Source organism: Bos indicus, chromosome 12, assembly GCF_029378745.1.
Source record: "Bos indicus isolate NIAB-ARS_2022 breed Sahiwal x Tharparkar chromosome 12, NIAB-ARS_B.indTharparkar_mat_pri_1.0, whole genome shotgun sequence".
Taxonomy (NCBI): domain Eukaryota; kingdom Metazoa; phylum Chordata; class Mammalia; order Artiodactyla; family Bovidae; genus Bos; species Bos indicus.
This window is the reverse complement of record NC_091771.1, coordinates 54,908,327-54,936,311: the sequence shown is the minus strand read 5'-3', so window position 1 is coordinate 54,936,311 and position 27,985 is coordinate 54,908,327. Positions and strand designations below refer to the sequence as shown.

Sequence of the window (27,985 nt, the reverse complement as noted above, 5' to 3'; positions counted from 1 at the left end):
GAAAGCAGTAAACCTTTACATAGAAAGCCACCTGCAGTCCCCTTATCTGGTATGACTCTATTTTCCAAAGATGATCAAACTTTCGCTCTTTTATTGAAGACTGCCGAGAAAGAGCGCAGTCAGGAGTCATCTCCCCTGGGTTGTGTGAAGGTAGAAGGCAAGACCACAGCATGAAGCTATAACATCCTCCTTGAGAATTAATTTTACTCATAGTTTAGGGGAAAAACAGCATTTTCACAGAAACACAAATACAGAGAAGTTATGGAGTCGAGTAAAATATATGCATGGATTTTAAAGATGAAATAAACCCAGAAAATGCTACAATGAAAATACAAACGCTTGTGTGTATAACACCTTGGGGAAACAATGTATATGTAAATCAAAAGAAATATTTTATAATTTTTAAATATAGAAAGTTGGAATTATTGATTTTTTAGTTTTTTGCTTAAAAGCAGAAAAATTAGGGGAAATATGAAAATTTTGTAAACGAGCAGCAGAAAATGTACGGCGAACTATTGACACTGACTTCCTCAAAATTCAGGTAAGAAACAGATGGCTTTTCTGTCACAGATTTTTTTCATGCATAATTACCTGTTTAAGTATTTAATTTTATTTCCTCTTCATTTTTCTTATTTCTAGAATCATAATTGTGAGATCAATTGTATTCTGCTTCAACCATTTAGCCAATAACCTGCTAATCCATTAACCTATCAAATTTTGGGGAGAAAAATAATCCAGGCGTTTACATACAAAGGAGGTTAATCACTTTCAATTGTTTGATTTTTATTTAGTTTGATCATCTGCAACTGAAATGCATGGGAGGCCTGGGTTTTAACCCACTAAATTCTCTGGACAAATGTCACTGCCTATTCCTAGGTCTGATTCCATTGTGCCAGGCTTCCCAGTGGCAGTTTGGGTAATCTGTTATTCAGATATCTCTGCCCTGCCAAGTTTCTATTTAAGCAGTAAAGGAAGTGATTATGGATTTGTCCTCCTTAAAAGAAAAGCCTGAGGGACAGATTATTGTCAGAGTAGCAATGTTTAAGTTATTGAGGCAGAAATAACTTGTGCAGGAAAAAAAAATACATAAAGTGGTCCCAAGAGGATTAACACATGACTTAAATGCCTCCGCATCAACCTTATTAGACAGTTCAATGATAATTTTTCCATTGTAAGTACATGGCACTTTTATTCACAATGATGTTAAGAAAAAAAAAGAATAATTATCTTTTCTAGCATTTAACAAAAGATTTTACAATGACAAAATAGTTTACTGAAAATAGCAGTTGAGAGGTCTGTTATAATTCTATTGTTACTTTCAGAGCAGATGCCATGTCACATGTAAAATGCCAAGACCATGGAAAAATATTTTTAGCTGGGTAAAAATATGTGACATTTAGGAAAGAAATGGTAGTGCCTTGATTCATTTGTTAATTGAGCACTCCAACATTTTCTATACACAATTGTTTGAAGGTTACAGAATGTAAAAGAGATGCAATCCTTGTCTTCATGGAATATATATCTTTAGACAATTAAGAAATACTTTTCTTTATAATTTTTAACATACAAGAGACAAAAAGAGAAAGGTAGATAGATCAACCCACTCCAGTGTTCTTGCCTGGAGAATCCCAGGGATGGGGGAGCCTGGTGGGCTGCCGTCTATGGGGTCGCACAGAGTCGGACACGACTGAAGTGACTTAGCAGCAGCAGCAGCAGCAGATAGATCAAATGTGTTTTTGGTCTCATCAAGAAGAGGTCCCAGTATTGACTCAATATGACCAAAGCTTGGGCTGGACCTTAATGGGGAAAATATGTCTTAAATGAGCAAAGGGGATTTTCTGGAGTAGAAGCTGCAAATGGGAGAGAAACATTGTAAGAGAATGTGGGAGAAACTCACATAAACTTCAGACAAAATTAAACAGGGGTTGAGGAGACAAAAGACAGAAATTACCTTAATTCACTGGAAGGTCTTTGAGCAATATTTAAGGTAAACAGGTGTAAGGTAGGTTAGAAATAGATGACGTTTTTTGTTTAAAGTTGGGATATAGGCAACAAAATCTTAAACTTTGGGAAATCTTGAAAAAATCAGTCACATAAGGGCATCAAATCTACAGGCAGTGAGGCTGTTATGTGTCATTTTTTAGTCACTAAGTCAGGTCCAACTCTTTGCAACCTCAAGGACTGCAGTGCACCAGGCTTCCCTGTCCTCATCATCTCCCAGAGTTTGCTCAAACTCATGTCCATTGAGTTGGTGATGCCATCCAACCATCTCATCTTCTGTGGTCCCCTTCTCCTCCTGCCTTCAATCTTTCCCAGCATCAGAGTTTTTTCCAATAAGTCAGCTCTTCACATCAGGTGGCCAAAGTATTGAAGCTTCAGCTTCAGTATCAGTCCTTCCAATGAATATTCAGGGTTGATATCCTTTAGGATTGACTGGTTTGATCTCCTTGCTGTCCAAGGGACTCTCAAGTCTCTTCTCCAGCACCACAGTTGAAAAGCATTAATTCTGAGGTGCTCAGTCTTCTTTATGGTCTAACTCTCACATCCGTACATGACTACTGGAAAAACCATATCTTTGACCATATGAACCTTTGTCAGCACACTCTATATAAGACCTCAATAACTTTTAAACAACAACAAAAACCCATTATTTATATATTGCCTATTGATTTTTGTCTCCAAAGTGAAGAGACAAATTTCACTTTGGAACAGATTTTTTGGAACATTGTTTCATATAATAATTTAACATTGTAAGTGTATATATATATATAGAGAGAGAGAGAGAGAGAGAGACAGACAGACAGACAGACAGACAGACAGACAGAGAGGCCGTTTATGTCCTGATGGGTGAGCTGGATGAAAGGAATTAAACAAAAATACTACAAAGAGCATGATTGGTTGTTCAGTTTAGAGCCATAACCTGGGTGTGTTAGGAATTCTAAGTCTCTTTAAATCTTATTTCTGATAGAGACACAGTTACTTTCCTAAAAGTAGGTCTAGACCATTTTTACATGCATATTTTATCTTGCTCTTTGGAGGCATGTATGTTCTGTTGCCTAAGCAGCTGCCTACATGTGATGGGTGAGGAGACCCTGAAATATGAAAGAAAGATAGAAAGACCTGATGTTCCCCTCATCTTATGGCCACATGCTATAGGAGGCAGACCCACATTTATGTAGTACATCCTGGACAGAGAGAGGGATGTTTCACCTGTAAAGCTATTTAAGACAAATAACATGGAATTTGATGAATGTCCTAATACTAATCTGTTATATCTTGATGCCTTCTAAGAGCCATTATAATCCTGGGTATAAAGCAGGATATGTCTCTGCGGTAGGCAGGCTGATAGCTCCCAAAGATGTCCATGTTTGACTCCCTAGAATCCATGGACATGCTGTGTTACATAATTAGGGGCGATTAAGGTTGCTCATCAGCTGATCTTAAAATAAGGAAATTATTCCAGATGGTCAGGGTGGACCCAATGAAATTACAAACGCCCTTTAAATGTCAAAGAGAGAGGCAGAAGAACCAGAAGAGGAGTTAAGACAACACAGTCAGAGTGATGTGATATGAGACTCAACAGGCCATTGCTGGCTTTGGAGATGGAAGAGGGTGGCTGCAAGCCAAGAAATGCAGGCAGCCTCCAGGAGCTGGAAAAAGCAAGGAGACCAAATCTCTGCTAGAGCCTTCAGAAGGAATACAGCCCTGCCACCTTCTGGATTTCAACTCCCTGAGACCTGTGGTGAATCTCTGACCTTCAGACCTGTAACATAATATCTTTGCATTGTTTCAAGCGCTGCAATTTTTCACTTGTTACAACAGCAATAAAGAAAGAATACAACTTTAAGTGCAGTGGATTATGGAAGATCAATGTCTTGGTGTTCATCCTGTGAACTACACCAATTATACTGCTGATCCTGCTCACTGAGTCAATTGTCTTGCTGTTCACACTGTTCACACTGTTCAGTGAACCCAGAGGAGGCAAGGCACGAGCTACAAGATGGGAAGCAGACTCAAGGAGCAAAACTGCAGACATGTTTATTTTCTCCTGACTGATGCAGCAGCTGCTACAGCTGCTAAGTCACTTTAGTTATGTCCGACTCTGTGTGACCCCCTAGAAGGCAGCCCACCAGCCTCCCCCATCCCTGTGATTCTCCAGGCAAGAACACTGGAGTGGATTGTTGTTTCCTTCTCCAATGCATGAAAGTGAAAAGTGAAAGGGAAGTCACTCAGTCGTGTCCGACTCTTCACGACCCCATGGGCTGCAGCCTACCAGGCTCCTCCGTCCATGGGATTTTCCAGGCGAGAGTACTGGAGTGGGGTGCCACGCTATATTCTCTCCTCTCGTGGCTGACCCAATGGACACAGCCATGATGCAGCAGTAATCAGTTCAGTTCAGTTCAGTCTCTCAGTTGTGTCTGACTTTGCGACCCCATGGACTGCAGCATGCCAGGCCTCCCTGTCTGTCACCAACTCCTGGAGTTTACTCAAATTCATGTCCATTGAGTTGATGATGCCTTCCAGCCATCTCATCCTCTGTCATCCCCTTCTCCTCCCGCCTTCAATGTTTCCTAGCATCAGGGTCTTTTCCAATGAGTCCGTTCTTTGCATCAGGTGGCCAAAGTATTGGAGCAGCATTAATATGCCACTGCTTTCTAGGCAAAGTTCATATATATGTGCACCACACGAAGTAGCCCAAGACCAAGCAAGTACTTCATGATGCCCATGTGCGGTGCTATCAGTGATCTCAACTGTTACATAAACCGTGCAAAGTCATTGTTTACAGAACATGGGCCGAGGAGGCCTGAGGGCATGGGGCGAGAGAGCCAGACTGGCGCCATCTTGTTAATTTCCCCACAACCAGTCATTCCAGAGGAGAGTCAGCTACAGAGCAGAGACAGAACTCAGGAAAAAAACTTGAAAGTGAAAAATTTTCCTCTTTCTGAGGGTCAGAGTTCATGTTTAGGACTCTGTGCCATGGAGATAGAACAGCTCTATGGTGGACAGTAAGGCAGTTCTTACCTCATAGAGTTAGACCCAGAGTAAGGGAGGGAAGTGGCTTAAAAAGAGAGCCCAAAGCATGGACACAGACGGGTGAAGTTCTGTTTCCTTCTCTTAGAACCTTCAGCAGAGTACCGTTAACTGCAGGACTTATTAGTCTTGGCTGTGCAGTGAGAAACTGAGCCAGCTCAGGAAAGAGGGAGCAACACATTGTGTCCCTTATCCCAGCAAGAGAGTGGTGAGCACTGTGGCCTCCTCCTTCACCAGCAGAAAACAGTTCATCTACCAAAGTGCCAATCCCACTGGAAAATGAATAGAAGGAAGATGAGGGGCTGAATGAGAGGGTTTTCCTGTGTGTCTTTTAGCCGTTCTTGCAACTAAACCTGGGGTTAGTATATGACAATACTTATCTGGTGTTAGCCTCAAGTGATCATAATTTGGGTTCTAGAAATAAATAGATTTCTGACTCATAGCAATAAACAAAAATGTGAAAGAAAACCATTAAGTAAATTTAACTGAGTTCAAAACCAAAATGGACAAAATGAACCAGAAAGAGAATAAGCTGGAAGTGAGAAACACATGACCAATCTAGACGCATATTGAAAAACAGAGACATTACTTTGCCAACAAAGGTTCGTCTAGTCAAGGCTATGGTTTTTCCTGTGGTCATGTATGGATGTGAGAGTTGGACTGTGAAGAAAGCTGAGGGCCGAAGAATTGATGCTTTTGAACTGTGGTGTTGGAGACGACTCTTGAGAGTCCCTTGGACTGCAAGGAGATCCAACCAGTCCATTCTAAAGGAGATCAGTCCTGGGTATTCATTGGAAGGACTGATGTTGAAGTTGAAACTCTAATACTTTGGCCACCTCATGCTAAGAATTGACTCATTGGAAAAGACTCTGATGCTGGGAGGGATTGGGGGCAGGAGGAGAAGGGGATGACAGAGGATGTATGGTTCGATGGCATCACTGACTCGATGGACACGAGTTTGAGTGAACTCTGGGAGTTGGTGATGGACAGGGAGGCCTGGTGTGCTGTGATTCATGGGGTCGCAGAGTCAGACATGACTGAGCAACTGAACTGAACTGAACTGAGGAACACATGAAGAGATCAGTGCCAAGCAATAATTCAATCAACCATTTGAAAAGAAATTCATGATTAATTTCTTGGCATATAGGGACCTAAACTGATAGTCTGATAATAGTCATCTTTTGAATACTCAGAAACTGATACACACAGATAGCTATATATGTAACTTTGTACATAACAGACATGGCATGAATAGTCATTGGGAACTTTTAAATAAATCATGGTGGGATAATATTTTTCTAAATGGAAAATGTAAATTAAAACACTACTTCACACAATATTAAAAATAATTTCCAAGTGAATCTAACCTATGACTATGAAAAGCTAAACTTTAAATCTTTTAGAAGAAAATTCAACATAATGACAATACAATAATTGGTTAGGGAAAGATTTCTTTGCTACAAAACCCAGAAAGCATAAAGATTAAGGGACAATATTGATAACTCAGGTAGCACTGAAGTCTATCAATTGGACATTTAAAAAAATCTGATCACATTATACAGAGAGAGTATGAATCTGTTTAAACAAAGTTTCAAAACTTGCAAAACTAGAGTGCATATTGCTTTTAGTTGTATAGCAACATAGAAAAACACAAAAAATACATAAGAATTCAGACACATGGTCTAAGAAAATATTTTTTTTTAAGAAAATATTTTTAAATGTTAAGATTTGTTAGAGCTAAGAAGTGATTTTACATTTATTTTTATTCCTATAATTAATTTTTCCTAGAATTTCATAAATTGAAAATCCAATAAAAAAGCAAAAAGGGGTGACTTTGGTTTCTTGAGTAATATATTTCAGACATATAAGATGGGATGATATGAGCTGATATGGGATGATATGGGATTATTTCATATATATGACAGGAAGAACACTCAGAGAGGACTATACCTCATAAACAGGACAGCACTGTGTCAATTACTCATGAATAGTAAGAAGCAAAATGAGTGAATGTCAGTCATGTAACGTTTTCCATTCAAAAGGACATATATTTTGAAAAGCCTTTGGGAAAACTCAAGCTCACTAAAACTATAGTTTTATAAACTGAATGAATATAACCTGTTATAAATCACCATTGATAGAATGTTCATGATGTAAGATCAAATTCTATTATAGCTCCATGCTTCAAGGGCTATAAGAAAAGCTTTTATTTCCAGTTTCCACGTTCAGATCCACTAAAAGCAAACCAACTTAAAGTCTTTGCAACAATTTCTAATGCCAGAATATCAAGTGGACTGAGTCAAAGAAAATAAGATTTAACCCCAGATGAGTAATGCATTAAAAAGAATCATGAAATTTGTTTGTTAGGTTTTTTTTTAATTTAATGCTTTTTGAAAAAGAACTGTTTAAAAATGCACATTTTCTTCAGCCTTATCTTCTGATTTCTCAATAAAAAGAAACATTTCTCCTAGAATTACCATCTAAATAATAAGTGGCAATTTGCTGTATGACTCAGGGAGCCAGCCCAAACTGGCACTCTGTGGCAACCTAGAGGGGTGGAATGGGGTGGAAGGTGGTAGGGAGGTTCAATAGGGAGGGTACATATGTATATCTGTGGCTGATTCATGCTGATGTACAGCAGAAACTAACACAATATTGTAAAGCTATTATCCTTCAATTGAAAATAAATAAAAAATGAAAATGTTTATGTAAATTGTACTACTTAATCACTCTGCTTTTTAATGCTTAACATGTCATTTATATAAATTTAAGTGATTCACAAATAAAATTTCAAATTCTATTTTTAGATTACTCTTGGTGATAGTACTTCTGTTTTTATCTTATTTGAAACTTTGAATATAGGAGAAATTGTAAATTTTATACCTAAAACATTAAAATACTAAGATGACACATATCTTTGATACAAAGTGAATGTATCAGTGATTGTTTAAGAAGGAATACATGCATTTACAAATTAAATATCAATGAGTAAATATTTACAGATGCCTACTACCAAAAAGAATTTTTAAAATTATAAAAGATTTGTAATATAATCCTGAGAGTATTAGCCAGTTAGAGTTCAGTGGGCTAAACCCAAATAGTAAAGCTTGGAGCTTTCTCAACATTTACAAAATGCCTGACTTATTGAAAAAAGAAAGTGTCTACACACTCCTTGTCTTGTCATTGCCATCCCACTCACAGACTTCTACTTGTGCTGGACGTACTGCAGCCATATATTAAGGCAGAAACAGGCATAGCAGTCAGTGGAGAGGAAAGCGCAGGGAGAGGGACCCATCAAAGACAGCAAAGAAGTCTCCACACAAGACCACAAAGGAAGGGCTTCTGTAGGTACTGGAGGGAGAAATGTTTGTTGTGGAATGAACTTCGTGCTAGTCGTTTCCACCTCAAATACTGTGTAACAAAGCGGGATTATTCTTGAGTCAATATTAGAAAACCCTCATGATTCACCCTAAGAACCGAAGATACCTATTGGTAACCCGTCCTGACTCCATGAGACATTATCGCCTCATCCGCCTTCACCAGCACCACCGCGTCCCTCCCAGTAAACTCATCACTCTCTATTTAAAAAACACAATGTTATCATTGGCAGGATTATTGATGTCCAAAAGGAAAAAAGTACAACTCACAGAAAAGCCCAAACAGACTGACCACTCGTTCAGTCCAGCAGCAACACTGAACAGTGCTCTAGTCACAGACACAGATAAAAGAATTTTGGAGATGGCCCAAAGTCAGTGGAGAACGCACTCAACGCTCATGCTCAAACAACTCAAACACAGAGAAGGGAGAATATTACATGCATGTAGATTTAATTGATATCATACTTTGCCATATTTGAGTCAAATCTTTCTCATTAAAAAAACAGATAAAACAGTTCAAGGTCCACTTCCAACCCTTCATTTCCATTAATGACTACTATTCTAATATCAGTCTCTATCTTACCCATTGATTTAAGAGTTCTCATTTTTCTCTTCATATATTTTCTTTTATTTAAATTATTATTAACTTCTTGGCTGAACCCTAGGTATGTGGATAGTTCCCTACACGTCCTGCATTGGAAGGTGGAGTCTTAACCACTGGACCCCTGGGGAAGTTCCATGTATTTCAACTACATATTAGAATTCGTAAATGAAATAACAATTGTCTGAAAGAATAAATGTGGGTTCTTAAAAAAACTTGCTTAAAAGAAGAATGAGAAACAAGAGGACAGGAATGAAGGAGGAAGAAAGTTGGACCACAGGTCTATTGGTGTGTGGTTTCTGGGTGTAATTTAAAATGTGTCCATCTTAGAGATCTGCTAAAACATCTACACTTCAGAATTTCTCTGCCTACAAACTATTTTAGGGTCTCCAAACTGAGAAGACAAATTGAAAGAGAAGAAATAAAAATTTTTATCTTTGAGAAAAAAGATAGAAGAAACCTCTGAAAGTCCAGTGTTAAAAAGGACAAAATATAGAGATGCAAGTTTGAAGTTTAGTTATGCTTTTCTTTTAAAATAACTGCAAACTATGGAAACAGGAAGATTAACATCTAGGTATCTATGTAAACTCGATGACAGTCATTCGAGTAAGTCAAAGGTTATTAAGATTGTTTCTAGTTTGTACTACAGTAATCGGTCCAGTTCAGGCTCCACGTAGGGACTGATTAACAAAAAAAGGGGAGAAGTCCCTCTCCAGGGAAACTATCTACTCTGCAAAGGGCTACTGCCAGAGAAATAAAGTCTCAGCCCATTCAGTGCTTTGGTAAATCCCTCTCTATCGCCATCTTAGAGACATCCCACATAACCATTTCATTTAACAATGTTTTGGTGAATCTACTGAACCAAAATAGCTCCTTGTGGCACTAAGGTTGCTTAGATCTTTGGAAATGATATGATGTTTTTCATGTCAAAAGGATACCATTACATTTACTAGGATACCACCATCAGCAAATCAAATACTCGAGGGAAGAAGATAAATATGAACAAAAAACTTGAATTAGTAAATGGAGATTTGTATTTCAGATCAAGACCTAAGAAATATTTCTTTTTTCACTGGAGAGGATAGAAGTTTCTATCTCAAGTAGTAGAATTTAGACATATCTGTGCACTGAAATTTCCTTGAACATTTTAGTTGGGATTATGGGCTGAACTGTGTTCCCCTCAAATCCATTTGTTGAAGTCTTAACCTTCAGTTAGGGCTTCCCTGGTGGCTCAGATGGTAAAGAATCTGCCTGCAATGTGGGAGACCTGGGTTTGGTCCCTGAGTTGGGAAGATCCCCTGGAGAAGGGAAAGGCTACCCACTCCAGTATTCTGGCCTGGAGAATTCCATGGGCTGTACAGTCATGGGGTGGCAAAGAGTCAAACACAACTGAGTGACTGTCACTTCACTTAACCTTCAGTACCTCAGAATGTGATGTGTACTTGGAGACAGGTTGCAAGTGAAGGCGTTAGTTGCTCAGTCATGTCTGACTCTCTGCGACCCCACAGACTACAGCTCACTAGGCTCCTCTGTCCATGGGATTCTCCAGGCAAGAATACTGCAGTGGGTAGCCATTCCTTCTCTAGGGCATCTTCCCAACTCAGGGATCGAACCTGGGTCTCCCGCATTACAGGCAGATTCTTTACCATCTGAGCCACCAGGTTATTAAAGAGTAATTAAGACTAAATGTCATTACGGTGGGCCTCGATCCAATATGGGCAGTATTCTTAAAAGAAGAGAAGGACAGAATGTAGACAAGCATTGAGGAAAGCCCATGTGAAGACACAGGGAGATGGTCATCTACAAGGTCAGGAAAGGCCTCAGAAGAAATCAACTCTGCGGACATGTTGACCTCAGAGATCCAGCTTCCAGAACTTGGAGAAGATATTTCTGTTATTTAAGCCACCTGATCTGTGTTACTTTGCTATGGCAGCCCAAGCAGGCTAATACAGTTAATGTCTGTCTCTTTTAGATTTCATGGGTTGTGGCCACTTCACCACCTACAAGTTAGTTATAGACTGAGAACATGCATCTTCTTTCATGAGCATCTTAACAATGTCAAGAATCTAGAAAAGTTGCCATTTCTACAGTTATTAAAACCTAAAACAATATTTTTATTAGAAGATTTCCCCAGATAGCCAGAAATAAATTTTAACACTAAGTTCTGGTTCTCCCTTCAGTCCTAAAATAAGGGTGGTTGGAATAAGTAAAAAAATTCTATAACTGATATTAACCTTTACTTGATCATTGATAAGAAATAAAATGGATCCCCTCTAGGCAATGGCTTTTGCTTAATGACTGCCTCCCTTTCTTATCCATGGTTTGTTTGTTTGGTTTAACCAGGATCAGGGTTACTTGCAAAATACTGTTGAACTGACTGATAAAGGAGGAACTCAGTATGAATCATATTGTCTACAAAGTCATTTGTAGAATAAGACATTCTAAAAGGGAGGTTAATAATTTGACATCTCATTATTAATACTTACTGTATGGTCTAGCATCTCTTGTAGGTGCTGGAAATTCTACATTGAGCAATATAAGCTTGCCCCATGAAGCTTCAGTTTCCTGAGAGAAGCTGTATTTAGCCATCAGAGTTCTATGGGCACTTAAGGACAGCAGTTTACTTGATTAAGAAGTCTAGGGCAAAGGCCAGCAAACATTTTCTTTTTGTAAAGGGCCAGATGGTAAATATTTTAGGCTCTGGTGCCACACAGAATATGACAACTACACAATTCTGCCGATAGATAGTAAAAGTGGTTTGAGATACTGTATAAACAAATGGGGTTTTCTAAGAAGACGGTTTACAGGCACGGAACTTTGAATTTCTTATCCTTTTCATATGTCATTCAATGACCTTTTGAACTTTTTCCAACTATTTAAAAATGTAAAACTCATTCTTTGCTAGTGTTCACAGCCGAGGCATTAGAGAAGACCTGGTGAAGAGAGAACATGTATACTGAGAGCTGGGGGTAGATAAAATCAGACAAGGTAAATGGGGTGGGATCGGGTGGGGTGGGGTGGGGGATGGAGCCTTCCACTAGTTGATGAACAATGGACAGTATTAGAAAAAGTTGTCTCAGAATAGTTCATCTTGTTGAAGCTGTCTAAACTTAACAACAGCAGTTCAGGGGATACAGAACAGAGACATTTTTTGTATCTCTATAATCACACAACATATGTGCACACCTCCTCAGCCTACCCGGAAACTGGACAGACTCCTTATATAAGCTGTGTGTAATTCTCACTTGACTCCGTTCGCCTGAAGGCCTGTGAAAGTAGCAAATGATCCTCTTATTCTCATGCTGCTTTGGCAAAGCGATCGTATTAGAGCAGAACAAAAATGAGTTCACAAATGTATGTTTGTCCAACCACGATTTGGCAATAAGTTTGCTGATCTTTAACTCCATTGGCGTAACTCTTTGTGATGTTGAACAACCCACTTTATGTCCTCTGCACATCCATTTCCTTCCTGCTAAGTAAGTAAAAATAGTATCTACCAACAGACCTACCAGAGTTATCCATGGAACACACAAAATACTTTGGCATGCACATCACAAGCAAATTCCCAGTTTTAGAGCAATTAGATGAACATAGATCTAAGATCAAACATTAATATTTTCCAAAGACCAATTCATCCAAAATCAGATTAAAAAAAAATGACGGGTGTGCTGGTACATATTTGAAAATAAGATATAGTTTTCACTACTTGGCTGCTGCCAAAACAAACGTATTTAGCTAATTTAGAAGGAGCAACAGGCTTTTTTTTTTTTTTTTTTAAAGCTTATCTGAAAAATAAAGTAGTTTTATTGACTTTAAAGTGACATTCAATTTTAATTGGTATAGTATTTGTTCAGTGTGCTAAAATGTAATGATTATCTGGCAAACATAGAGAGCATGCTTTTGGCCCTGGGTTCAATACTTGAGTGGGGATGAGGCAAAAAGGTTTTTCTAGTAATCAAGCCAGCACTGAGTGCCTGCAGTCCTAATATAACTGCAGTCACTAAGATGTTAAAGGGCTATCAAGGGTTTGAGTCCACATCGGTTGGTAAATAAATAAATAAAACAGCCCTTCTGCTCATTAGGAAACCATCCAAAGCCAGGGAGAGAGAATCAAGTTCCTAATTTATGAGTCAGCCACTTAAAAAAAAAAAAAAGGCAATGCTAGCAAGATCGTTCATGAAGCCTTTTCCCCATGCTGATCTTTCTGGAAAAATTAATTCTGCAGTACTCGGGATCACTACCAGTAAGATCTAATATACTGTCAGACTTAGGAAAAAAAAACCATGTTGCCATGGGACTTCAAACAGGAGAGTGAAGAAATGATTATGGCAAATTGCTGTCCCGAATTAATTAAAATAATTTATATGACATGCTGTATAATTGAAATATGCAAAGTGGGGGAAAAAAGACCCCCATAGTAAAATAGATGCATAGTCAAGATAAATGAAATAAAACTGAAAAATAAGGCTCCATCAGTGTGTTCTCCATGTAAGCCATCAATTTTGTCTTCATTGTTGGCAGCATATTGACCAGTGGATGGAGATTTACCAGAAAATTGTTGACCACAATTATTAAATTCTACAAGAAAATATTCTCAGATTGGATGTCACCCTGAGAACTGCGAGACAATTGAGAAGACGGGATTTATTTTGCTTTTGATTTTCAAAAGCAAGAGTTTTATGTGTTTAAAATTCCCCATTAAAATAGCTTTTCATTCTCTTCTCATTGTCTCTTTCGCTCCTGGTTCCCTCCCTTCACTTCCCCTGCTGCCCCTTCCAATTCTGACCTACTCTGGTCTCCTGGCATTGTTCTGACATTTGCCTGGCAGAACATAAAACAACAAATATGTTCAATTTGAGTGGTTTCCTGCAATGTTATTCTATCAAACTGGCAATTTCCGAAAGGATTTAGAAAGGAGTGTACAATTCCTCAGACAGCTGGGAGGTCCGACAGTGACTGCCAAAGCTGGCCAAGCTTAGATCGGGTCCTAGTATCTGAGCAGAGAAAAACATCCCTTTTTCTCAGGTTTATTTTTCACACCAAGTATCAGGCAGACTTCAGACACCATCTAAGTGGCCCAAAAGCTCTATATTTAGCACCTTGAAACTCAAAGGAGTTTAGGATATTTTGATATGTGTGGTGCATGGGCAACGATTTGTTTTTTCCAGCAGTCATGTCAAGTAATAAAATGTTAATCAAGACATTTAAATTATATCTAATGGCCTCATATAAGGACCAGACACAAAATTCATTAAAACAGGTTCCTTGATTCCCTGAAGAGTCATTTCCTGCTCCCCCACGCAGCATTTGACATTTCCAAGATGGTGGCAGCTTTGGAAATTTTGTGATTTGATTGTGGCTTGGCTTGAATTCAAATTATAGGGTCTGATTTTGATCAAATTAGACATCTAATGCCTCAGGCAGAACAGTGCATGCCAAAGTCAATGACAGCACAATGTACTATTGCACTAACTGAAGACAGAATCCTGCAGACTCTCAGAGCTCATGATAACGCACTTCGTGTCCTCAAAGTATACAGGCCCTCAAAACCATAACAGGTTAGTGTGGCCCATCACATGTTATCATTTCAGCCTTTGAGGGGCTGAAATCTTCTGACCCAGCAATCTGGACTTGTGGGCCAGTGTGTGTTTGCCAGCGTGTATAGCAACAGTCCCTTATCCTCAACCATCTGCAAAGGTAGCAAGAGCTCTGAGTAGTTGGGGCATGCCCATGTGAATTTTCCCATAACCTGCCTTAGTTATGCATTCACTTTTCCATTTCATATCAGTTTTTGGCACTGGGTTGAAAGATGTTTGGGCTTCCCCAGGGTGGCTCAGTGGTAAAGAATCCGCTTGCCATGCAGGAGCTGCAGGAGACGTGGGTTTGATCCCTACCCCTGGAGGAGGACATGGCAACCCACTTCAGTATTCTTGTCTGGAGAATCCCATGGAAAGAGGAGCCTGGCAGGGACACGACTGAATTAACTTAGCACTCATGCACACATGCATGAAAGATATTCTTGTGTATTTTTTGCTTTAAGAGAAATAGGAGTTGCTTGTATATTTTTGAGATTAGTTGTTTGTCAGTTGCTTCATTTGCTATTATTTTCTCCCATTCTGAAGGCTGTCTTTTCACCTTGCTAATAGTTTCCTTTGATGTGCAGAAGCTTTTAAGTTTAATTAGGTCCCATTTGTTTATTTTTACTTTTATTTCCAATATTCTGGGAGGTGGATCATAGAGGATCCTGCTGTGATGTATGTCAGAGAGTGTTTTGCCTATGTTCTCCTCTAGGAGTTTTATAGTTTCTGGTCTTACGTTGAGATCTTTAATCCATTTTGAGTTTATTTTTGTATATGGTGTTAGAAAGTGTTCTAGTTTCATTCTTTTACAAGTGGTTGACCAGATTTCCCAGCACCACTTGTTAAAGAGATTGTCTTTAATCCATTGTATATTCTTGCCTCCTTTGTCAAAGATGAGGTGTCCATATGTGGACACCTTATATACAAGCAACTCCTACAGCTCAACTCCAGAAAAATAAATGACCCAATCAAAAAATGGGCCAAAGATCTAAATAGACATTTCTCCAAAGAAGACATACAGATGGCTAACAAACACATGAAAAGATGCTCAACATCACTCATTATCAGAGAAATGCAAATCAAAACCACTATGAGGTACCATTTCACACCAGTCAGAATGGCTGCGATCCAAAAGTCTACAAATAATAAATGCTGGAGAGGGTGTGGAGAAAAGGGAACCCTCTTACACTGTTGGTGGGAATGCAAACTAGTACAGCCACTATGGAGAACAGTGTGGAGATTCCTTAAAAAACTGGAAATAGAACTGCCTTATGATCCAGCAATCCCACTGCTGGGCATACACACTGAGGAAACCAGAAGGGAAAGAGACACGTGTACCCCAATGTTCATCGCAGCACTGTTTATAATAGCCAGGACATGGAAGCAACCTAGATGTCCATCAGCAGATGAATGGATAAGAAAGCAGTGGTACATATACACAATGGAGTATTACTCAGCCATTAAAAAGAATACATTTGAATCAGTTCTAATGAGGTGGATGAAACTGGAGCCTATTATACAGAGTGAAGTAAGCCAGAAGGAAAAACACCAATACAGTATACTAACGCATATATATGGAATTGAGAAAGATGGTAACGATAACCCTGTATACGAGACAGCAAAAGAGACACTGATGTATAGAACAGTCTTATGGACTCTGTGGGAGAGGGAGAGGGTGGGAAGATTTGGGAGAATGGCATTGAAACATGTGAAACGTCATGTATGAAACGAGATGCCAGTCCAGGTTCAATGCACGATGCTGGATGCTTGGGGCTGGTGCACTGGGATGACCCAGAGGGATGGTGTGGAGAGGGAGGAGGGAGGAGGGTTCAGGATGGGGAACACATGTATACTAATTAAATAATTTTCTATTAAAGAAAAAAAAAAAAACTTAAACACTAAAAATAAATAAATAAATAAATAAATAAATAAATTCTATTTTTTCCTGAAAAAAAAAAAAAAACCCAGAGAAATAAGCTTATGGGTTCCTGCCTGGAAGATAATTAAATGCACAAGGCATTGCATTTTTATCTTTGATAAAAACTCATCACTTTCCCCTTACACAGACTATCTCCTATCCTGAAATTCAGCAAACACAGGGACTTCCAAAACAACTTTTGGCCTTCATGCAGTGTCACAACACGGCCTTTTGGCAAAATGTACTGGCACCAGGCAGTGACCTAAAAAATGCAATGTCAACCGTGGTAAATCCTAGGTTCTGGAAGGGGGCTCATAAGATTGGAAGTGAGAAGTATTCAGTTGCTCAGTCGTATTCAACTCTCTGCAACCCCATGGACTGTAGCCTACCAGGCTCTTTTGCCCATGGGATTTCCCAGGAAAGAACACTGGCGTGGGTAGCCATTCTCTTCTCCAGGGGGTCTTCCCAATGCAGGGATCAAAGCCAGGTCTCCTGCATAGCAGGCAAATTCTTTACCATCTGAACCACCAGGGAACCCTGCTCATAAGATTGTCCTTCCCTGAACTTCCAAAGCCCTAGTGGCTCCTAGAGTAGACAAAGAGATACTGTGCCTTACAGCATCCACCTCCGATCATCCTCTCCTTGAAGGACTTGGGAGTCCAGCATTTTTGGGGCCCAAAAGAAGTCTCTGAATAAAATGTGATATTCTGGGAGAAAGCCGCAAGACCAGACTCATCTACCTGAAAGCAGCTTGGTGACTAACTGCGTGCCCTTGAGCATGTCACTTCATCTCCCAAGGCATTGATCCATTCAACTACCGCCCAAATAAGAGGTTACAGTCTATGAATTAACAACAGGAATAGTGACTGGATTCTTAGAAACTAAAAAAATATTGAGTAAACAGCATGACTGTTGTTGAAATGCAGAGAGGGGTTCAATCCAAGTTGTTGAATCATTCCTTCATATATGAATAACATTCTCCTGGCCTTTGTGATAATTTTTTAGCAATCACTTTACTGTGGGCATGTTGTCAAAAAGTGACATTGGGAGTTTGGGACTTCACTTCTGGTTTTATATGAATTAGGTCTTAAAGAGCTGTGTATCTTGGACAACTCACTTAACCATTCTAGACCTCGCCTTTTCTCTACAAGGAAGGGAGAACTGTTTCATGATCTTGAAGATCTCTTCTAGTCTGTTCTATAAATGATTTCTGTCCCCAGCCTGGTGTCTGGGGACACCAGGAAAGGAAAGCAGACATAAAATGATTAGGAGCTGAGCTTTCTCTTTGGCCTCCAACCTGGAAATAGGACACCTCAGGATAAGATATCAGGAAGACAGATTATTGTACATCTGTTTTTTCCTTAGGGTTTGCATTTTCAGTTACCAAAGCCATCTCTATACTGGGGACTTCCATTGTCATGTATATAGCACCTCTCTTCTAGGTCAATTATCAAGTCTGTGGCCTTTATTTTATTAATATTATTTAAAAAACATTTATTTGGCTGCACTGAGTCTTAGCTGGGGCACATGGAATCTTTAGTTGTGGCATGTGGGATCTAGTTCCCTGACCAGGGATCGAACCCAGGGTCCCCTGTATCAGGAGCACAGAGGCTTAGCCAATAAACCACTAGGGAATACATGTCTCTGCTGCTCCCTGGTGGCTCAGAGGTTAAAGCGTCTGCCTCCAATGCAGGAGACCCAGGTTCGATCCCTGGGTCAGGAAGATTCCCTGGAGAAGGAAATGGTAACCCACTCCAGTGTTCTTGCCTGGATAATCCCATGGATGGAGAATCCCATAGGACGGTAGGCTACAGTCCTATGGGATTGCAAAGAGTCGGACATGACTGAGCGACTTCACTTTCACTTTTCATTCAACTTTACTCAACACTATCAAATCTGCCTTGGTAGCTGTCTGACCTTCCTCCTGGATATGGTGATTCCCTAGTCGAAGAAAAAGATAATATCTCAAAACTATTTTGCTACAATATACCATTTCATCTGGTATATTCTGTGCTGCCCTTCATATATATTTAAAAATGAGAAGTGAGATAAAGGTTGATCTTTTCTTGGTTCAATGCCAAGACAGCTGACAAGCCAGATTCACAGCAACACCTGAGAGCTAGGATAACATCATGAAACCAGGAGATGGAGACTCCTGGTCTGCAATTCTATTAGGTCCCCAAAACATGGCACCATTGACTCAATGGTCATGAGTTTGAGCAAACTCCAGGAGATAGTGAAGGACAGGGAAGCCTGGCATGCTACAGTCCATGCGATCACAAGGAGTCGGATACAACTGAGAAAATGACCAACAACAAAGTGTGTGCTATTGCAGTTAAAATATTCCTGATTTGTTTCATGCATCTTAAATCCATCCTAAGACCTAATAAGAAAAGCATGCTTTTATTAAAACAATATTGAAATTATCTTTTCATATGTTCATTTTTTTCAGAGTCTCTGGTTTTTGTAAAAAGAAAAGATTTTGTTTCATTTTTACAAGGAATACAAGGAATATTATATACATGAATCCTGTAATACAAAATGACTCAGTTTTTACATAATTTCATTTTCAGAAAAGATGTAGAAGATGTAAAACAGTGTATTTGTAATTAAGAATTTTCAGAGAAAATAGCTTTCAAATATTGGAAGTATTTCAGATATATATATATTTGTATATAGAGAGATTATTTGTATATGTTTATATGCTTTTTTCTCAGAATAAAAAGTGGCTGAATTCTTCTAAGAACTCAAATCAATAAAATTGAGAAACCAGGATTACTATGGTAAGTTTATCATAAATTGCTCTCTTATCCAGGGAAAAATTAACTTCTTAAAATCTTTCTATTTATCAAGAGGCCTGTTTTAAAATTGAATGTATGTAGTCCAATGATTAAAGTGTGGCTTTTTTTAATCTTAAAATGTGTCATCACTATAAAAAGACAGTGAAAAAATGAATGAAACAAATGAACAATATTTGCTGAATCTGTACATTTTCAAATGTCTGTGACATATTGGTAAGTGATGTTTGTTCAGTGACCTGCCTATAAAATAGAGATTTTGTCAACAGTGCCCTCAATTAGATTGTATACTTAGGAGTTTATAGTTCACAGATATCAATCTTGATTAACCTACTAATGTTAAAGAAATAATTTCTCAGTAGGGCAAAAAACCATTAGCTAGTGAGCAAGATGGCATTCCTTTTAAAATTTCATTATGTTAAGAGCCATGTGATTCAGAAATGCCAACTAACCTTGTGATTCATGTATGATATTTAGTGCTTGTGCAGTCTTTGCAAACTAACCTTTGTCTTGGAATCAAGTTTAAGTTATAAGACTTCTTATGAAACTTTCTGGAGAGCAAGAAAATGTGAGTGCTTAGACATACAGGAGAAATGGGATAGATGTATAAATTCATGCCGATGTGAGTGAAAGTGGAAAGCATAAGTAGACATCTTAATTGTTGGATAATACAATCCTGCTAAACTGAAGAATCTGCCTGCAATGCAGGAGACCAGGGTTCGATCCCTGGGTCGGGAAGATCTCCTGGAGAAGGGAATGGCTACCCACTTTAGCATTTCTGCCTGGAAAATTTCAGGCAAAGAGATTGGCACACTACAGTTGGTGGGGTTGCAAAGAGTCGCAACAGCAGCTAAACAGCAACAACAAATGATAGATATGAAGGTCCAAGAATCATTTATACCTCTGATTATTAACCCAGTTTCATTCCTTTAGGCAAACCTATTTCTCAGTAACTTCTATTTGCTAAGTCCAATGCCAGATACCATGGATTCACAGAAGAATAGATAAAAAATTTGACTCCTGGAAATCTTATAGTAATAGTGTGAGTCTAGCTAGTGTGGAGTTATGTAGAGGCTAATATAGTGGTGTTAAGGGGAAAATGGAAGTAACAAAGCATAGTGCTTGAGAATGTGACTTCTGGAGCCAGCTGAATGGGTTCATGTCCCAGCTCTGTTATTTATTACATGTGTTTGTAATAGTTCTATGGCTCATCTACAAAACTGAGGATGATGATAACAGTATTGCCTTCCTTGAGTAGTAATGATGAGAAAATGAGTTATTTTTTATAAAGACTTCAAAGCATACCTGTCACATGACGAACAAGATACAAGAATTTTTGAATAAATAAAGTTCTATGTCTTGGGAAATGATTAGAAAAGTAGAAACTACTTTGAGGTAAGTGGTTCATTTTATATGGGGAAGAAAGAAACATATTATCCATATCAGGTACTTAGTCCTGATAACTTACAAATCTACACATAAAATAGGAACTCTCCCATTTAGCATAGAACTTGCACACGTGGCAATCCCAGATGGGATTTTGTTGATGAAAGTCAGATTGCTTTAAGTTTCATAACTTTATAAAATGTTCCTTCCATGAGCAACTTCTGAAATTCTTCAGCTCTCATTTTAAAAATAGATATGGAGGAATGGGTAGAAAATGTTAATCAATGCTTATGTAAGTGTGTGTAGAAAATGGAATCTGTCTATACTCTTCCTAGAACCAGTTATTCATGAATTACTCCAGAATCAGACCAGCTCCATTAAGGTAAGTTACTATTGCACTATATAAAAAAGCAGCACCCACCTCCTAAAACTGGTTAATTCTCCCACCTCAAAATAGTCTCTGTGTAAATCAAAGCAATAAAACTAAACAAGAAATTCTCAGTACTAGGCAAAGACCTTTTCCAAGCTCACCTCTTATCCACAAGACATCCTGGTTGCAATTGCATCTCCTTGTTCTTGAGCCCCATCTGTAGCCATTAGAGAATTTCTCTTCAGGGGAACAGTACTGGAAGAAAATAATGATCTTTCAGAATTGAAGATTAATACTTTAATCTTAACTTTTCCTTATGGTTCTCATGTTCCCACTGCAACTTTAGAAGAAAGGAATCCATTTTATCTATAATGTCTAGACACTAGTATTTCCATAGTTAAAGCCTAAACTGGTTCTAACATTACCTACCAGATAAATTTTGAACATGATCAAATGTCATACAAGGACCTCCTGAGTATAGGCATTCTCCTAACCCCCTCGTCTAGAGCTTTACCTCATCACCCCTTGAAGCAGATTTAAAATGACCACACTTTCTTTGACTCTTCTCCAATCAAAATTGGAGCCTATATCCAGTTCCCTGAATCTGAACTGGTTTGTGGCTCCTTTATCAAAAAAAGTATGATGGAAGAAATCTCAAGGTGTCAGGTTCCAAATACAGGCTTTAGGAAACTAGCAGCTTTACTTCCTGTTTCTTGGAACTCTCTCTCTCTAAGGGAAATTGCCAAGTCTGCAATCCAAAAGTCTACAAGCAATAAATGCTGGAGAGGGTGTGGAGAAAAGGGAACCCTCTTACACTGTTGGTGGGAATGCAAACTAGTACAGCCACTATGGAGAACAGTGTGGAGATTCTTTAAAAAAATGGAAATAGAACTGCTTTATGATCCAGCAATCCCACTGCTGGGGATACACACTGAGGAAACCAGAATTGAAAGAGACACGTGTACCCCAATGTTCATCGCAGCACTGTTTATAATAGCCAGGACATGGAAGCAACCTAGATGTCCATCAGCAGATGAATGAATAAGAAAGCTGTGGTACATATACACAATGGAGTATTACTCAGCCATTAAAAAGAATACATTTGAATCAGTTCTAATGAGGTGGATGAAACTGAAGCCTATTAGAGTGAAGTAAGCCAGAAAGAAAAACACCAATACAGTATACTAACACATATATATGGAATTTAGAATGATCGTAACAATAACCCTGTATGCTGCTGCTGCTGCTGCTAAGTCACTTCAGTCATGTCCGACTCTTTGTGACCCCATAGATGGCAGCCCACCAGGCTCCCCCGTCCCTGGGATTCTCCAGGCAAGAACACTGGAGTGGGTTGCCATTTCCTTCTCCAATGCATGAAAGTGAAAAGTGAAAGTGAAGTCGCTCAGTCGTGCCTGACTCTTAGTGACCCCATGGACTGCAGCCTACCAGGCTCCTCCATCCATGGGATTTTCCAGGTATGAGTACTGGAGTGGGGTGCTATTGCCTTCTCTGAATACGAGACAGCAAAAGAGTCACTGATGTAAAGAACAGTCTTTTGGACTTTGTGGGAGAGGGAGAGGGTAGGATGATTTGGGAGAATGGCATTGAAACATGTATAATATCATATATGAAATGAGTCACCAGTACAGGTTCAATGCACGATACTGGATGCCTGGGGCTGGTGCTCTGGGATGACCCAGAGGGATGGTACGGGGAGGGAGGAGGGGGGAGGGTTCAGGATGGGGAACACGTGTATACCTGTGGTGGATTCATGTTGATATATGGCAATACCAATACAATATTGTAAAGTTAAATAATAAAATTTTTTTAAAAAGTATTACTGCCCTGAGACCATCATCCTATGAGAGAGCCCAGGTTAGCCACGTGGAAGGGCCATATGGAGAGGGAGATACCTAAGTGAACTCTAGCTGGTGCAGCCATTCCAGCCTAGGAACCAGACCTCCAGGCAAGAAAGTGAAAGAAAGCCAAAGTCTCTCTATCGTGTCTGACTCTTTGCCATCCCATGGACTTTATTCTCCAGGTCAGAACACTGGAGTGGATAACCTTTCCCTTCTCCAGGGAATCTTCCCAACCCAGAGACTGAATCCAGGTCTCCCACATTGCAGGCAGATTCTTTACCAGCTGAGCCCCTGGGAAGCCCAAGAATACTGGAGTGGGTAGCCTATCCCTTCTCCAGTGGATCTACCCAACCCACGAATTGAACCGGGGTCTCCTGCATTGCAGGCAGATTCTTTACCAACTGAGCTATCAGGGAATGAATCCAGACTCAAATATCATTTTACTGCAATTGCACCAGATCACCTAGGTGAGCCCGTTAAGTCCCACAGTCACAAGATATAATAGTAAGTTGTTGCTTTAGGCACCTGGTACTGGGAGAGTTCGTCATATACTGACAAGTAACCAGAAGATTGCCATGGAACACCCCTGTGCCCCTATCCTTTCCAAGTTACCCAAGATCCTAAGCTGTTTATGAACAGCTTTTCTATCTACTTTTCCCTCTGCTTTGAGACTTTCTGTTCCAAACCTCAAGACTCACCATAACCATTACACTGTTAAAATGTTCCTTTACTTCTTTGTCTCCAAGTGCAACTCCAAGCTGAAGCTGACTGTATGGATGTATATATGTATGTATGCTAAAGATGAGATGGTTAGACAGCATCACTGAATCAATGGACATGATGTTGAGCAAACCCGAGGAGACAGTGAAGGACAGGGAAGCCTGGCGTGCTGCAGTTCAGGTGGTCTTAAAGAGTTGGACACGGCGTAGCAGCTGAACAACAAAGACAACAACAATATATTTAACAAACACAAATAGCACTTTATTCAAATATTTAGCACCTTCAGTCCCCTTATATCACCATTTTATACATGAGGAAACTGAGGCAAAGAAAAGTTAAGGAACTTGTCTAAGACCAAACAGCTGGGAATTGAAAGAGTCATGATTCAAACCCACCGAGTTTGGCTCCAGATTTTGTGCCTGTAACCAGCACAGGATGCCTCTACCTGGAGCATTTCCCCTTCACTCCTGCCATTACTCAGTCCAAGTTCACTGTGCTCACCGCATAACGCACCAATAAACTGAGTGATGAAGTGTTGAGGCAAGGAATACGACTTTATTCAGAAAGCCAGCAGACTGAGAAGATAGCAGCCTATCCCTAAAAACCCATCTTATCGGGGTCTGGGATGCCAGTTTCTTTTATAGACCAAAGAAGGGGAGGAGATGAGGAAGTAAAGTAAAAAGAACATAAGCATCGCAAATATCCCCTGGAATGGTCAGCTTTTGGGAGGGATGTGTTAATTTATTTCCTCTTAGAGTCATTCACCAGTGGACAGGGTCAGGAGGGTTCCCTCAACAAAGACACTTTGGTTTAACATTCAAGCAGAGAGGCAGGGTTCTCCAGGCAGGCCATTATATAGGCAGTATCATTTTTCTGAACAAAAGCAACAGGAACCAAAGGTTAGAGTACAAAGATGCATCCAACATGGAGTCAAATTTGGCTCTTTCCTGCAACACTTCTAGAAATTCTCGTGACTGCCTTTGCTTTCCTGCCAGGCCTCAGCTCAAGAATTCATCGTCTAATTCAAGTAGCAATTCTCCTCTGCCGCCCACCTCTTGGTGGGTCAAGTTCTATCTACGCTGCTTTTATTTTCTGCCTAACATTTATGATAGTGAAAACAATCTTTTGAACAGTGAAAACAATTTCTTTTTGTCCTTCTTATTCCCCATTATATCCCCAGAATCTAGAGCATTACTTGATGCATATATATATATATATATATATATATATATATAGTGAAGTCACTCAGTATAGTAGGGCTTAATAAATATTTCCTGAAAGAATGAATACATGTATTTTCTGTCTTCTGCATTGTAACTGTGGACACAGATGCAATCAACTCAAACTTACCATTATCGTTAGCAATTTGCTTCATAACCACTCACTACGGCAAGACAGTAGCATGAGTTTAGCCCATATCAGCATAACTCAGCTGCTTTTGTTTATTTATTGGTGCCTGAATATATCTGAGTTCCTAAAAACATCCTGTAACTGATGAAGGGCACTGTTTGCTGATACTTAACTGCTTCCTAGAAACTTTCTCAGAAAAACAAAGTGGTAGAAGTCTGCAGGATCTAAGTTATATTAAGACTGATACTATAATGCCTGAGATCGATATTACCTAGAATCATGGCGGTGGTTGTTTAAGTAATACAGAAGTTGTTCAGAGTTGGCTAAGATAAAAGCTGTAGAAAATTTAGGAAAACTGAGGATTCTCAGTTAGCAAGGTTTTTGTTTGTTTGCTTTTGCTTAAAAATTTAATTATGCGCTTTATTTCTCTTCCTCTTCTATCAGCTTGCCTTTCTTCCTACTTCATTTCTCCTTTACTACAACCTCATCACATCCACACCTCACTCCTCCTCTCTTTCTTTCTTCCTTGCTACTTCATTGCACACCATATTTGAGACAGGTCATTGTATATCTTTGTCCTCTTGCAAGGGATCTTATCTCTTAATTTCATGCCATCTCCTTTGTCCTTCCCAACAAGGCTTCAGGTAAGGCCCTATTCTATCTTCCCTAGCTCAGCAGGACCTCAAACCTCCGTTTCCAGTCTCTCCTTCTAATCCCACACTAAGCCTGTCACAAAAGCAATGACACCATGGTACAGATCAGATCTCACTATATCCTAGCATCTGGGATTCAGATGGCTAACTCAGTCCATAATGGATTTATGAATAAACACTCTGTAGTCATTTCTTTGAGTTGTTTATCTACGCACATCGTTGTTTGTCTCTATTATAGTCACCATCACTGGAGTCTACAAAGTTAAGAAACATTCCATTTATAAAATATCACATCAGTGAGGAAGGAATTCCCTGACCTGGGTGTATGAAAGCTTAACTATGTCTATGGAATGAAATGTCTGCTTCAAGCTGATGTCTTCAACAGTTGATAAGGGGGATTTCTTATCAGAAGGGTTTGAATGATGTTTGTTTTGCTTTTCTGGCCAGTAGCATTGCCTCAGCTCCTAGGTTTTAGCATCATAATCATCTTTTCCTCAGGGGAAAAAATATATCATGTAGACTCGATCAATGCTCTACAATTCTCCATACTTGGAAGATACTGTCCCCATGAGTCCTTAGAGCCAGTCCAGGTGAGTCCATATGTCCGTAGCAAGAGATTTGGGAGCTAATAAAAATCTGCGGCAACCTCTGCTATGATTAATGCAGATTATCTCTCAGCTAAACAAAACAAACTGAGAAAAGAATTTTTTTAGAATTAACAGGAAAGTTGCAAACATAATACAAGTACTGCCTTATACCCTCATTCACTTCCCTTTATGTAAAGATCTTACACAGTCATAGTATAATTGTCAAGAATAGGATATTAATAGGTATGATATTAGTAAATAAGCAATAGTTCTTATTTGAACTTCACCAGTTTTCACTGATGTTCTTTTTTTTCTGTTCTGAGATCCATGACATGTAAAAGGCTTCCACTTAAACTCTGTCCTTTGCCCAAAATAAATTAACCTGGAGGATATTTGCAGTGACAGAGAGGGGTTTGCAGGTATTCATAAAGCAAATAATAGAGAGAAGCCAGCCCCTGCCTGGTGATTACTGAGTGGATACAAAGAGCAGGTGGCCTGAGGCACATCTTTTAACTTTAGGCTTCTTAATTGTGCCTCTACTCTTTGGGAACTTTATAAAAGAATCATATAAAGATAACATATTTGATAAGCTGAAGCCAAAGGTTTTTCTTACTCTGCTAATACCAGCTGCTAATTCTCACTGATTTTCCCCCCTCTGGAACAAGCACTTCTGAGCATTGTACAGTAATGCTCTCATGTAATCCCCCAGATGTTATTAGAATCCCCATTTGACAGTAAGGAGAAGGATGCTTAGATATTATGTCAGTTCTCAAAGTCATTCAACTTGTAGATATTAAAGCCATCCTTGGAACCTAGGCCTTCTGATTCTAAAATGACACAACTCATCTTCTTCTGCTGCTTCCTCTCCTCCTCCACTTTCTTCTCTTTTTACCCAATTCAAGATAGATTTCTGAACTATGATTCAAGAAGGTGCATGTACCCCAATGTTCAAAGCAGCACTATTTGCAATAGCCAAAACTTGGAAACAAGCAAAATGTCCACTGACAGATGAATGGATAAAGAAGATATATATATACATACATATATAAAGAAGATATAGAAATATTTATTTATATTATATATAAAATATAATTATTAAATATATATATATATGCATATATATGGACTTCCCAGGTGGCGCTAGTGGTAAAGAACCTACCTGCCAATGCAGGAGATGTAAGAGATATAGGTTTGATCCTTGGGTGAGGAAGATCCTTGGGAGGAGGGCATGGCAACATACTCCAGTATTCTTGCCTGAAGAATCTCCATGGACAGGGGAGCCTGGCTGGCTACAGTCCATAGGATCACAAAGAGTTGGACAGAATTGAAGCGAATTAGCAAACATATAATATAGATATATAAACACACCAATATACACACTACTTCTTATGGCTGAATACTACTTAACCAAAGGAACAAAACAGTGCCATCTGCAGTGACCTGAATGGACTTAGGGATTATCATACCAAGTGAAATAAGCCCGACAGAGAAAGACAAATATCATATGACATTGCTTATATGTGGAATCTAAAAAAATTATACAAATGAACATATTCACAAAACAGAAACAGAGTCACAGGCACAGAGAAAAAACTTGTGAATAGCCAAGAAGAAGGGGATGGATAAATTAGGAGTCTAAGGAAATGGCAACCCACTGCAGTGTTCTTGCCTGGAGAATCCCAGGGATGGGGGAGCCTGGTGGGCTGCCGTCTATGGGGTTGCACAGAGTCGGACACGACTGAAGCGACTTAGCAGC

The 27,985-nt window shown here is 39.3% G+C and overlaps 1 long non-coding RNA gene and 1 other non-coding gene across 2 annotated transcripts; one reads left to right on the top strand and one right to left on the bottom strand.

Annotated features, from left to right (window-relative positions):
* Window positions 1-365: 365 nt before the first annotated feature.
* On the bottom strand, window positions 366-27,520 carry LOC139186223 (uncharacterized). The gene is made up of 3 exons (XR_011569785.1): window positions 27,389-27,520; window positions 21,222-21,315; window positions 366-1,796 (listed from the first exon to the last, which is right to left on the bottom strand). It is a non-coding gene; the product is annotated as an uncharacterized lncRNA (long non-coding RNA).
* On the top strand, window positions 18,158-18,230 carry TRNAW-CCA (transfer RNA tryptophan (anticodon CCA)). The gene has a single exon. It is a non-coding gene; the product is annotated as a tRNA-Trp (tRNA).
* Window positions 27,521-27,985: the final 465 nt, after the last annotated feature.